The sequence below is a fragment of the Cryptomeria japonica genome, chromosome 5 (genome assembly GCF_030272615.1).
Source record: "Cryptomeria japonica chromosome 5, Sugi_1.0, whole genome shotgun sequence".
Lineage (NCBI taxonomy): Eukaryota > Viridiplantae > Streptophyta > Pinopsida > Cupressales > Cupressaceae > Cryptomeria > Cryptomeria japonica.
The window spans coordinates 472,081,214-472,094,393 of NC_081409.1; the positions used below are offsets into that span (position 1 = coordinate 472,081,214).

At 38.4% G+C, this 13,180-nt stretch overlaps 1 protein-coding gene across 1 annotated transcript in view; it reads left to right on the plus strand.

Moving 5' to 3' along the window:
• The window catches only part of LOC131049919 (PHD finger protein ALFIN-LIKE 2), a 45,235-nt gene that overhangs the window by 22,924 nt on the left and 9,131 nt on the right, over positions 1–13,180 (plus strand). The window lies entirely within an intron of this gene.

Below are 13,180 nucleotides of genomic sequence, written 5' to 3' on the forward strand. Positions count from 1 at the left end.
TTTTTTGGTTATGTGAAGAAATACTATTGTTATTGTATTCGATAGAAATGAAACTTTTTTTATTAAAAATATTCTTCTTAGTTGGTTCTACTCATGCACTGAGAAAGCACATTTATTCTTTAACTATTCATAGGAAAATGCTCATGTATTTGGTTGTGGATTTATATATAACATTCTCTTGTTAGTGTGAGTAAAGATTGACTTAGTGGTTCTATGAGTTATATCGCTTGTGACGTCCTCGGAACATGTGGATGGTCAATATATGTAAATGTTTAAACCTGTAAGGAAGTGATTGAGAAATTTGCTACAACTAATTATTGTGATCTGTGGAAGGCTTGCTTGGTGTATAGGTTTGCCCATGTTTCGCCCATGTTAGGATGGAGGAACTTTGGTCATGTTAAAACTGGTTTGCAGCTAAGGCAGATAGAGAGATAAGGAACTGGTTACCATTGTGCAAGGAGCAGGAGCAGGTTGTGTGAAGTGACATTTGTTAGAGTTCTTACCTATTTGCTTAGACGGTGTTCTTCTCAGCAGAGGCACACTTCAGCAGCAGTAACATCAGCAGATCCAGTTCTGTGAACAGAAAGAGAGAAACTTGGACACGTGGCATGCATATAGGAGTCTCATCCTCTTGTAGAATTAGAGTAGAATTAGAATGCTTTTCAGTTTTAAACCTCTTACGTTTGAATTTGTATTCATAGCACCAGTATTCACGCTTTTCTAGATTTAGAAGTCTAAGTTTGCATATGCCTGCATTTTGTTTCAGATTTAGAAGTCTAAGCTTAGGTTTTACATTTTGCCATTTTTCATTAGCGGTTTGCTTTTTCAGATTTAGCTAGGCTCCATCTTTAGCTACAGTTCGATTTTCATTCAATGTGCAGAAGTTAGGAATTTTCCAGTTTTTAGGCAGTATGGCTCATGCAAGGAAGGGTGCACTGTCACGACTCTACCATAAAAGGGCAAACACAGCATAAGGAAGAATGATCTGTTTCCAAGGCTTTGCAATTTCCAATCAAAACCATACGCTAACAATCATAACTAGCGAATGATGGGTTAACAAAGATCGTGGGAAATTAGTTAAGGCAAGGCTTAATTCTAAGAGGTGTGATTGGTGGAGGATCAAAGGACACGAGGGAAAGGGACAAGCCTCATGCAAACCATTGCTAATAAGAAGAGACATGCCTCTTCACTTGGAGAAGGTATAACTATAAATAACAAAGATTGGCCTCCAAGAAGAAGCATCAAACAGAAGGAATTCAGAACCATTAGTCAAGAAGATCATATTCAGATCAGACGTGAGAACAGCAGAATTTTAATCATTTCAGACCTGTATAACAGCATATAACATTCCTAATAATTATTCTCGTGGTATATATATATATGGCCCTTGCATTATTTGCTAATATTTATCTTTTATATGTTTGTGTATGATTGAATATAAAAATGCATGACTGTTAATAAATCTGTTTGTAAACCCCATCATGGAAGGAGTGAGGGAGGTGTAAGAAGAGGGGAAACTATGAGATTGCCATCTGAGTAGGCCACCTGGAGCGGATGTCCATGTTGCTTGCCACTGGGGCCAAGAGGGCAAAGATCCACTCTTGGACTCAGATGGGACAATCAAGATTCCCCCTATTATGATCTCCGCTCCGACTCTACCATGATGGGTTATTGACTGTAGGGGATGAGGCATGGATAAGGAAAGCAAGTACAAGCACACCACTAAGTAGGCCACCCTGAGTGGATGTCCATGTTGCCTGCCACTGGGGCCAAGAGGGTGAGTGTCTGCCCTTGGATTTAGTGTGGGATGGCTTCGGGTGGACTTATCACGCTTCTTCCTCCAAACCCTAATGTGTTTGAATAGTGAGAAGTAATATAGATATTATGTGTGTTGATTTAAAGATTATTATGTGTTATTATCTAACCCTAATAATTGGAAATATATATACATGTATATGTATCTTTGGTTATGATTGCACTATCTAAATCCAGATCCATATTGTTAATGAGATATTTACTTGATAAAAAGGTAACCCTAACCCTAGCTTATTGCAATTGTGATTCTAGGGCAAAAATCTAGTGTAAATCCGGAAGGGGACATTACATGCACTTACACTTCCTATCCTTCATCTATAAAAGAAAGGAGGGGGGTGAGCGTTTTTCGCTTTTCAATGAGATGTGTTTGCAGATTTTTGTATTCAAAATCAGCAGTTTTAATAAGACTTGTGAAGTTTAAGTTTCCTAATGTTTAAGAATTTTTTTTCTGAGTGCAGAATCTGCTTGTCATGGTTGAAAATTATACATGTTGTTAGAGTGGAGCTGAAATCTTCCAAGGTTTTTGTGGATGGAAAGGTTTGCTACTTGTGACAGGGAGTTGTCGAAGGGTGGAGGATCTCAATGGGTGTGAGGCCTGAACTTTAGTGATTGAAGTCAATTTGTGTCTATGAGAGGCACAAGGACCTGTGATAGTTTGTTGGGTGTGATGCCCGAGATCTTCCAGCGATTGGAAGGTTGTTTTTAACCTTAGATGGGTGGATGATTTATTTCAGTGTGTATGATGCCCAACAGTCTTCAATAATCGAAGAGATTCGGACCTGTGGGAGGTCATACAATGGGAATCTTAAGTGCTTCTTTGATTGGTGTGTCAATCTAAACCTGTGATGGGCTTCTATCTTAGTTATTCCTAGGTGTTTTGTTTGGTTTTAGCCTGTTTCAGGCACTACAATATGACTATTCTTGGTCTAAAAGAAAGTGATGCTCTTGAGGTACTTCCAACAAGTTACACCTTGGAAGCGTAGATAGTAGATGCTATTGGAGGATGTTGGTCTTGTGGAGATGAAGGTAGAAACTCCATTGATTGACTTTCTTTCGTTGGCCATACAAAACAAAAAGTCAGCCAAAGCAAATAAATCATCCTAGATTTGGTGAAAGGACTATTTATCCCTCACATTGTGGAGAAGATGACAACAAAAAAGATTGATGATGCCTTGACCACTCCAAACCAAAGTGTGAACATTTCCCACAAGGTTTTGCCAAAGAACAAGCTCAGTGCCACATGCATAATCAATAAAGACATAGTGACTAGTTACCTTATGAAGATCATTGACCTTTAAAGGTCAACTTGTTGCTATTGAGGTGGAGGTGGAGGTGGAGGATGATGAGTTGGTGCCTACAGCTATAAATTAGTTCTCTGAGATGAAGGTTTCGACTTTAAGTAGAGCAGAGGAGCTATATCTAGACTTTCACCAATTTTTTCCATGGTGTTGTGCCTACACACTAACATTCTTTCTAGTATAAGGTGGTATGTGGACAATGGAGCATCCAGACACATGACTTTCATTCAACAAGAAGGTGTTCAACAAGTTTCAATAATGAGAGAGTGGCATAAAGGTGACGTTGGGCAATGATGCAACTTTTGTGGTTATCAGATTGGACTTTTTCTTTTTGCATGCGTTGAGGCGATGTTCTTGAGCAAGATGATATCATGTATGTTCCTGGTTTAATGAAGAATCTTTTTTAAGTTTGCTGCATAATAGATCTACTTTGTATTACTGTTGTTTGCTGGTCAACAAGTGATGATTAGAAAACATAGGACTGAACCTAATCGAATTTTGACCAAAGGCGTTTGTGATAGTGGCCTTTGTAGGCTACTTCTTGATATATTGAGCAGTTATGGCAAGATGCGATGATGGGGTGTCCTTCGTTCTTTGTGGAGACAGTTTCTAAACATGCTGTTGAATTGTTAAATGGTTCTATGCATGCAATTGATAGATGATTTGAAGAGTACCAGGATAAATTTATTGGAGGAGGATTCTCTCAAAAAGGAGTTGACCATAATGACTCTTGCTTCAGTTTCTAGATGTTTCTTTCAAAAAGAGGGAGTTGATCTTGTATGCCCATGAATTCAGATTTAAGAAGGTCCTAGATGGGCTGATGTGCATCATGAGTTTGGTATTTTAGGTTCAATGAGTTTTTAATCAAGTTGGGCTTTTCCAAGTTTAGTACAGATTTAAAATCTTTATTTGATAGATGATCCACTTATGTTGGTTGTGTATATAGACGAGTTTATTATTTTAGCCTTAGGGGGTGCTGAACAACTCATGATGTGGTGCGAGGATAATTTGACATGAAAGATGAAGTAAGTTGGTAGGATGCTGATGATGTTTTCCTTGATGAGGGAATCAGACTTTGAATAGTTTATGAGATTTCAGAGTACAAAAGGAGAAGTAATCTGAGGTTATATTTCTTCAGGTTCACATGTGGACAACTTGATGAGGATGCTCCTTGTTGGTTAACAGTTTTGTTGCCACTAATTTAATTCTAAAATTACTCTGAAATATCCAACTTGTGATGGCAAACAGACTAACTGTTGGAGAAGATATTTCAATACAACTTTCTTCCAAATTTGAGAGGTAGGACTCCCTCTTACGATAAATTTAGGCTTTTGGGGTTTGCTTTTGACCAGAAAGCAGGAAAGGCAAAAAAAGAAAGAAAGAAGCAAACAATTCCTCAATATAAAAGACTACTAATCTCACACAAAGTGAAACAAACTCAAAGATTTGTTCCTTTTAGAGCCACGATAAGCATGACTAAAAATAGTTTTTCAGGTGTAGCCAGAATCACAGACCAATAAATCACCTTCCAAACAAACAAATTTTGCTTACTTCAGAGGTAATCTAGAATACAAATCAATATGGAATATTAAACACTCTAAATAGCTATTACATGTCACAAGAATACCTCAAAAGTTTGACAATACATAGACTCAAAACAAATTCCTTTTTACAAATGTTCAAAAACTGCAATTGCTCACATACTTACAGTCTTCCATATCAGAAAAAAGTTCTCTCTTTTTAACCATTGTGTATTAAAAATTAAACCATTTAAAAAGTCCTTTACAGATCCAATCGGTTGCATATAACCCTTCCCTGCATAACCCCTTAGAATAGTAGGGGCCCACCCCTTGCATTGAATTAGCGTGATCAACAAAAGCTTCCTTCCGAAGATTGATCCAACAAGTGATCTACCTACAAGTGATGGCGATAACCCGGTGGAGAGGGAACCTAGACTGACCTAGCTCCAATGCACCATATCATATTACGGCTACTATAATCTACTGCCTTCTACAGCCTTCCTGCCTTCCTACCCTTCCTATATTGCTATGCATCTGACAGAGCAGCACTCTCAGTGGTGACGGAAGAGAATGGATGGTACCGACCATAGTTCCCAAACTCGCTGCGGGTCATGCGAGTTATCCGAGTTGCCGAGCCGAGCAGACCTCGCAGAGTTTTTATGACTCGGCCCGAGTCATGGAATATAATATATAATTTCATATATATATAATTGTAAAAGTATATAATTTCAAGATTTTGCCGAGTCATTGCCGAGTCATTGCCGAGTTGTAGCCGAGTCACGAGTCGAGTTGGCCTTGCCGAGTCCGAGTTTGGGAGCTTTGGTACCGACTTTCCGACTTTCTTTGCGGTTCATTTTTTTGGCACTCGACATACTTACTACTGTTAGGAGAGGCACTTTGAGCAGGTGGAGCTTTGATCGTCGTTATCCCAGAGAGGCCCCTATATCCTAAAATGAAACTGATTCTTTTATTCAATTGTTAAATAAGCGTAAAAGTTTCCTCAAAATTTTGGAAACTAAAACACTTTAATAACTTAAATTCTTTGAAATAGAAAATGATAGAAATAATTTAAACATTGTATTGAGGTTGCACAATATCCTCGTCTTCCTCATCTTTGTCCTTTGTTGGAGATTGTGACATCTGGGCAACAATCTTGACTTGGTGAACATGGAATGATTCGACAACAGAAGCAAGTTTGTTGTGCTTGGGAATGATAATGTTTTTGGTCCTTAGCTTCCAAATTGCCTTGCTGTTCCGAATAGTCTTCAGTTTGTTTCGGAATGTAGTGAGATGATCATTACAATGTAACAGAATGATTCGACAACAGAAGCAAGTTTGTTGTGCTTGGGAATGATAATGTTTTTGGTCCTTAGCTTCCAAATTGCCTTGCTGTTCCGAATAGTCTTCAGTTTGTTTCGGAATGTAGTGAGATGATCATTACAATGTAACAGCGCAGCATTGACGTTTGTTAACTTCTTCATAGCCTCTATGCTAAATGTTTGTTTATCAAATAATTTTTCAATCATTTATTGAAGCTTTCCTTGATGGTCTGAGTGTCAATGACCTGTGAATCATCCTTTGCTTGAACATCTGAGTTGATGGACAGGATCAATTTGGACATCCATCTTAATTCGATCACATTCCTTCAACAGTTTGATCTGTTCTTGGATATTTTGCCTGAGGGCCACTAATCTCCATTCAATTTTCATTGGCATTCAGAATGATCTGTTCTGTAACAAGCTTATCATTGCCCATCTCAACCATCTCGTTGAGTTTTTTGTCCAGCATTATCCAAATTGTCTCCTTTTGTTTTGACACATCAATCTCATCAATTTACTTCCTTTTGGTGTCAATTTTATCATATCATTTTTTGGCTTCCTCAATGAATTTCGATCCTTTGGCCACAATTTCACTTACCCAATTGTCAATTATTTTGCTGTAATATTGATACCTACATATCTTTTTAATTATCTCCTTCCCATTTCTTGTGCTGGGATCAAAAGAGGCATCGATTTTGCCCACTGACTGAGCTCTGAGGTATCAACGATAGACATAAGGCAAGTAGTTAAGGCCCTTACTTCTTGTTTAAGTTCATCTTTGGAGTGTTTCTCTTTCTTTGTTCTGAACAATGTACCCATATTAGTACTAGGTATGTGCAGTTATGATAATTGAGCCACATTGTGCCCATATTTATTACTAGGTATACTGATATGTGTATCAAGGAAGTGACTGACATAGCCTGCAACTGTGGTAGCTACACATACCTACAGTTACTGCAAATTTGAATTCTGTAATTCTCAGGTGGAATCAGCGTTTCCAAGAGGAACATGGTCTGAGAAGAAAGTCTCAGACAACAGAAAGCCACACACAACAGAGTTGTACACAGAAGGCAGAAGGGAAGTAGAGAGAACTTCAAGAGCAACTCTGCTTGCAGAGCAGAAGCATGTCTGAGAGGGGCAGAAGCACATGCATGAGGAGCTGAGAGGGAAGTAGTGTGCTACCCACTTAGATCCAACACGAAAATCCCTTTGCAACTCTGGATCTAGTGGAGAAAGCAGAGAACCATGCAGAAACTTCATTCAAAGTAATCAGGAATAGGCATCTGTACACATGAAAATGCAAAGTAACAAGAAAATGAAATTATCACCAAACTTGATGATGGACACTTTGTTTTTCACGTGCCAGAATTGTGCATGCAAAATCATGTTTTGTTCTAACCTAACTCAGTCACTGTAGCTGTAGTGATTTGAAATCCTCCTGAGATTGTCTAACTTACATGCAGTCATTGGAGCGCCATTGAACTCAGTTAAGTATAGATGCATGATAGTGAACTCAGCCAAGTATATGTGTAAAGTATTTACAGGGATGCAGTTAATTACAAGAGAAGTTAATTATAGAGGTGATTCCCATCATCCTCATTGAAGTGGGGAAGTTGTCTCCAACTTCTACATTGGATGAGAAAACTTGTCCATAATATTTGATTGAGTGCCTTGACAATTTACAAGGTATTTAGTTGTTTGCTTATGATTTTTCTGAGTTAGAATATCAAATAAAATATCCTTGGCCAATGACTGGTGAAATTCAAAAATCATAGCCTCAGGATGAGTAATGAAGGCCTCCTCTTTTGAAATGTGAGGGCTTATACAACTTAAGCTGTCTCACATTGACAGCATGCTTGTTGAACTGAGATGAAAGGTACATGTTAGGACTGTTTTTACATGATTATCTTTCTTTTTGAGTTGGATGATGCTTAAATTGGAGGAGGGAATTATTTCCTGTGTGCTAACTTGTTTTTTGATGGAGGGGTTTATCTACAGAATGTTAGTCCCTTCCAATGTTAAAAATTAAAATTCGTTGGTAGCTTGGAAGTAGCTTTGAACGTCTCTTGTTATTACCCTTCAGCTATCTTCCATCCTGATGATGGATCATGGAGTGTGATCTGAAACGTTGATACAAAAAATTGCTACACAATCGAACCCAGAAACAACAGTGATTAATTTCCCTTCTTTTCATGTTCTTGTTATTCTTACAAGTTCTGTAATGGATTCACTAATATTATATGCTAAAAGAGTAACCTTTCCAAGGTGTTCATGAAAAGAATTTTTGCATGATTTTTAAACATCTCACTTCATAATATGGACATTGGTTAAATTAATTAGGGACCTAGTTACAGACTAAGTCACCGGTGCAGGTCTGATCTGGCTCGGATCTTATTTAGGGTTTGGTTTGGCAGGAAGTGTGGGCAGAGCTCAGCAATTTCCCTATGGGTTTGTCCAGGGCAAACCCAGGCAAACCTCTCATGAATTTCTCTGTTTTCCTCTGCTGATGTGGAAAATCTGCCAGTTTTCCTCCATAAATTGCTTTCAAAATATTTAAAAATCTCTTTTCTTGTTTTTTGTGTTTGTAAAGAGTGCATTTGTGAGCAAGGAATTTTTGCTTGTGTCTATATTTGTGGGGCAGAATGAGCTAAAGCGTGTCTCTATTTCACAATGCAGAGGGATCAAAAGTAAGTACTATGTGTTGGAATCCAAGAACACTGAGAGAGGGGGTGACTCAGTGTTCTGCCGGTAATTAAGAATTTAATTCCTTTAGATACTTTTCCAATTAACAACCAGTAAGCATATAAACAAGATATAATGAAGAACAACGCAACCACAAAGATCAACACCATAACACCACAGATTTATATGTGGAAAACCTCAAAGAGGAAAAACCACAGTGGGATTTGTGACCCACAATATCTATCCACTGGGCAGTTGAATAAATATTACATAAGAAGGGGGCCTACACATGCAGGAAGGCACACTGCCTAGAGTGCACTGCTCATCACAAAGGAGCCTCACTGACTACAGATAAAATACTGAATTACAAACAAAATTCTGAACTCTGAGTGTGCATCTGATATACTGGATGAGTTCCGGTTTAAGCACTGACTGTACCGGTTAACACTGTCTCCTTCCTTACGGTAACCTGATTCGCTTTCCAATCCTCTTCACAAATAACCAAGACCGATTACAGATCATTACATTCGCATTCTGTCGATCAAGTTCTCGTTCACACAATTGCATAAATCCTATCGCATCTATGTCCTGAAATGACCTAACTGAACTGACTTATATACCTTACATACATAAACATGAATGCCTTGTGTCGTCTTACAATCATATTACAAAAGATAAATACATGTTGGCCTAGACAAAAATATAAACATTAATCTTTATGACCGTTGCCGCTTTAACCTTTGCCGGATCAATCTCTTATGTCGGCCTCCAAATACCGGTTCCTAGTTTGCCGGTTTCCCTTGCTTTTCACAATGCCGGTTGTCAATCCTAGAATACCGGTTAGTATCGGATAAGTATCCCAACCCAAAATGATGTGTGTTGCCATCAATGACAACACCATGATCCCGGATGAGTGTCAATTGCCAACACTATGTGCATTGTGGAAAGATTCTTTGCCACCTCGGACAATCTATCCTACCAGACATTTACACTCATTCAGCATTTGGATAAATGAGCAAAAAATTTAGGTTTGTGAACACCTAGGAAAAATAACCTTAAAATATTTTTTCTAAAAAGTACTAGGGTTGCAAAAACATCTTAAACATATGAGATATTGATGATAATTTTTATTATAAATAATAAAAAACTATGCAAATAAATTATTAATAGTACTACTAATAATAAAAAATCAATGGCTATGTCTGTTAATTAATTTTTAAAATAAATAATATATATTAATATAACTTTATAATTTTTTTTACTATAAATTAATTATTATTAATATTATATATAAAGTTTATTGATATTTTACAAGGCTTATAAATATTACTATACATCAAAAATATTTAAAATATATATATTACCTCTAATATTCTTGATTTTAGGCTAAGTTACTGGTTCGGGTATGGATGCAGGTATGGGTATCAGAACTTGGCATGGCAGTATGACAATTTTTTTTTCCTTGGGTATGGGTAACATAGATTTTAGGCCATGTTACTGCTTTGACCCTGTTACATTTGCCAGTTTGGGTACAAACAGTTTCAGATCTGGATATTGGTCTAGTGTAGGCTGGGGTGCGACCAGGGTTTGGGAATTGGCCTGTGGGTTAACCCTGGAGGAACATAGGAGAACTTACAAAGAATTTTGATGTCTTCTTGGACTCTATTGTAAACCCACAGCAGTTTGGCCTGCTTTTTTAAACTTTTTTTTTTTTTTTTTCTGAATCCACTTTTCACAATTATTTTTTTTTGTTATATCCCACCTTCTGAGTTTTGCATTCACGGTTTGAGGAAAGGGTTTAAATGGCATGCAAGAAGAACAGATCAAATAGCTTGGAAAAGCCATTAGTAGGGTAACAAAGCAGCAAGACCTCCAATAGATGAGGATGACCTCCCTATTGGTCATGGCGCTGATGTATTATATGAATTGGGTTGGATGTCAGTTGTAAATTATGATATCAGTTGTGTATTTGAGTATCAGTTGCACGTTATGATTTGTCTTAATGTATTTTTTATATTTCGTATTTATATATCTATGTTTATTATTTTATTTGAAAATAATAAACAGATATATATTTTTTTTGGTCGGTAATAGTTGTTGATTTGAGAAATCGGGTTTTGAACTGGTCCGAACCAGGTGGGGCTACAATCAGGGAGCCACCTCCCCACAGTCACATAAATTAACTGACCCATTAAGAGATCAGTTATTACATTGCTGATTTAACTCCCCCTTCTCTCGATAGTGAAGGATCGGGCTGATACTCTCATCCTTAACTCTCTTTTCTCGCTTCCTTTTAACCTCTATCCATCCTTCCTCTCTTGCATTTTCCAATATCTTTAAATTGGAAACACCCAACACATCGTTCCCCAAAACAGTTTGCATTAATTGCCCTTGTGACACACCCCATCTTTGAACCAAATTTAACCCTCGGCTCTTGCATTTTCTCTCTTCCGGCTTGATCAGCAAGCTGTCTTCATTAACACAATCTTTCACCATAGCTTCAGAACCTCCTGTCTTTCCCTGCTTTATCTCCCAACCCTTAGGTGGACCTGAGGTTTCTTTAATCTCTGGCTCCTTATCATTGACATCTATGTGCCCACCACTCAAAACCTGAGGGATATTATGAATCACCTCCACCTTCTCCACTGTGTACTGTTGAGGAGTCACCTCTTTCCACCAAGTTGCTGGTTTCTCCACTTTGCGCCTGTCACAAGAAGCAGCAATATGCCCAGTTTTAAAACATCTCTTGCATCTAAATGGAACCCCTTCAAAGTCCACAGGCTGTAACCAGCTACCTTTCGAGGATTTAATAGAGATCTGTGATGGAAGATCTTTAGACACATCCATCTCCACCGGAATCCAAGCAAAAGTTGTGTGCAACAAATTTAAAGAACCGTCATCAACCATTAAGAAATTACCTAAAGAGTTCCCTACAGCCTCAAAACAGGAGTCAAACCAAAATTGCATGGGAAGATTTGGATGCCTGATCCAAAGAGGAATCCGGTCAAAAGATTCTGACAGAGGGTTAAAGGCTGGATGCCATGGTTTCAGCATCAACAGACGACTGTCCTCCCAACACTATTGACTATCACAAAGGATCTTGTTCCTATCATTCTCATTTTCAAAAAGTACAACAAAAAACCCTCGAGCATGCGGATAAGTTTGCACACAACCTACCAAAATGGGTTCTCAATGAACAAAAAGTCACTTATGAAGATCACCTAGAATCCTCTAAAACGCCCAATGAGCCCTGAACTTGAGAAAACCCTTTCATTATGATCCACTTCTTTCTCCATCTCCTCTGTCAGATTAGCTATAATAAGCTTAACCATCGATGACACTTTCATTGCAGAGGAACCAACCAATTTACCGGCCCAATGAGACTGCAAATCCACGTGGCTCAGATGGAATCACCCTCCGACCCTTCTAATTTCCGTTCTTGACCCCCTTAGACCATCCTTCCCTTGCATCAGACCTGTAAGGGGGGTGATTCCCCTGACATTGCCACTCTGCATAGCTACCCCTGCCCACGGCATTGCAAGAGCCGTTGTGAACATAACTAGCACCTCCCTTTCTATCCCACTTGGAAACAACTGCGAAATCCTTTTGGAGGCATCCCTGTCTTACCACAGCAGCCCAGCTATCACACCCACTTTGTGGAAATCTTCCTGCAGAAGGCCTCCATACTGTCAAAACCCCAGCAGCAGGAACAGCACGCAGTGGCATCTCGCAGCCCTCCCCAGCTATATAATAAACAGATATATTATTCATATTAATATTAATATATATTATATCTTTTATACATGTAATTGTATATACAATCTTATTAACATATTTTTTAAATTTTTATTTGTATGTAGCCTGAAGGGGCAGCGTAGTTGGTTAAGGGCTTTGGGTTCGTCCCATATAGGTCCCAAGATCAATTCTCTCTGCCTCGGTTAAATTGGTGTTTCCAATGGACTAGTCTTGCCTCAGCTCGCCTCCTCCCCAAAACCTGGGGAAAAAGTAAGTCCAGGGCAAGGGTAGTTGAGATCGCTGGGCTGAGTCACAGACCTACGTGGCATACCACATGGTTAGGGATACCACTGGGTTACCAAAATATTTTTATTTTTATTTTTTTATTTGTATGTATATAAATGGATGTTAGATGTATTTTTTCCTGTGTTGCATGGGTACCCGTACCCAACCCCCTAGAACGTGTACTGGAGACTGGTACGCATCTCCCGTACCGGAGACCCGTTAGGAGACTTCTCTACACATAGGAGACTCCACGTCAACGAACCCTGCCGTCTCCACCCTAAACAACACGTGCAAAAGTCAAAAAGTTTGTCGCGATGCATGGGCAGAAGCAAAAACCACCGACGTGAGACCCATTTTCAGACATTTGTATGACATTTTGATTTGACTCATTTCACATTTGTGTACTTAAACTTCAAAGTGAATGTTAATTCTTGTTTTGAAAGTTCAATGTCATTATATTTTCAGATTTTCTATAAATTATTAATTTGTATTTTAAAAAAAATTGGCGTCTCCACGTACCCCCGTC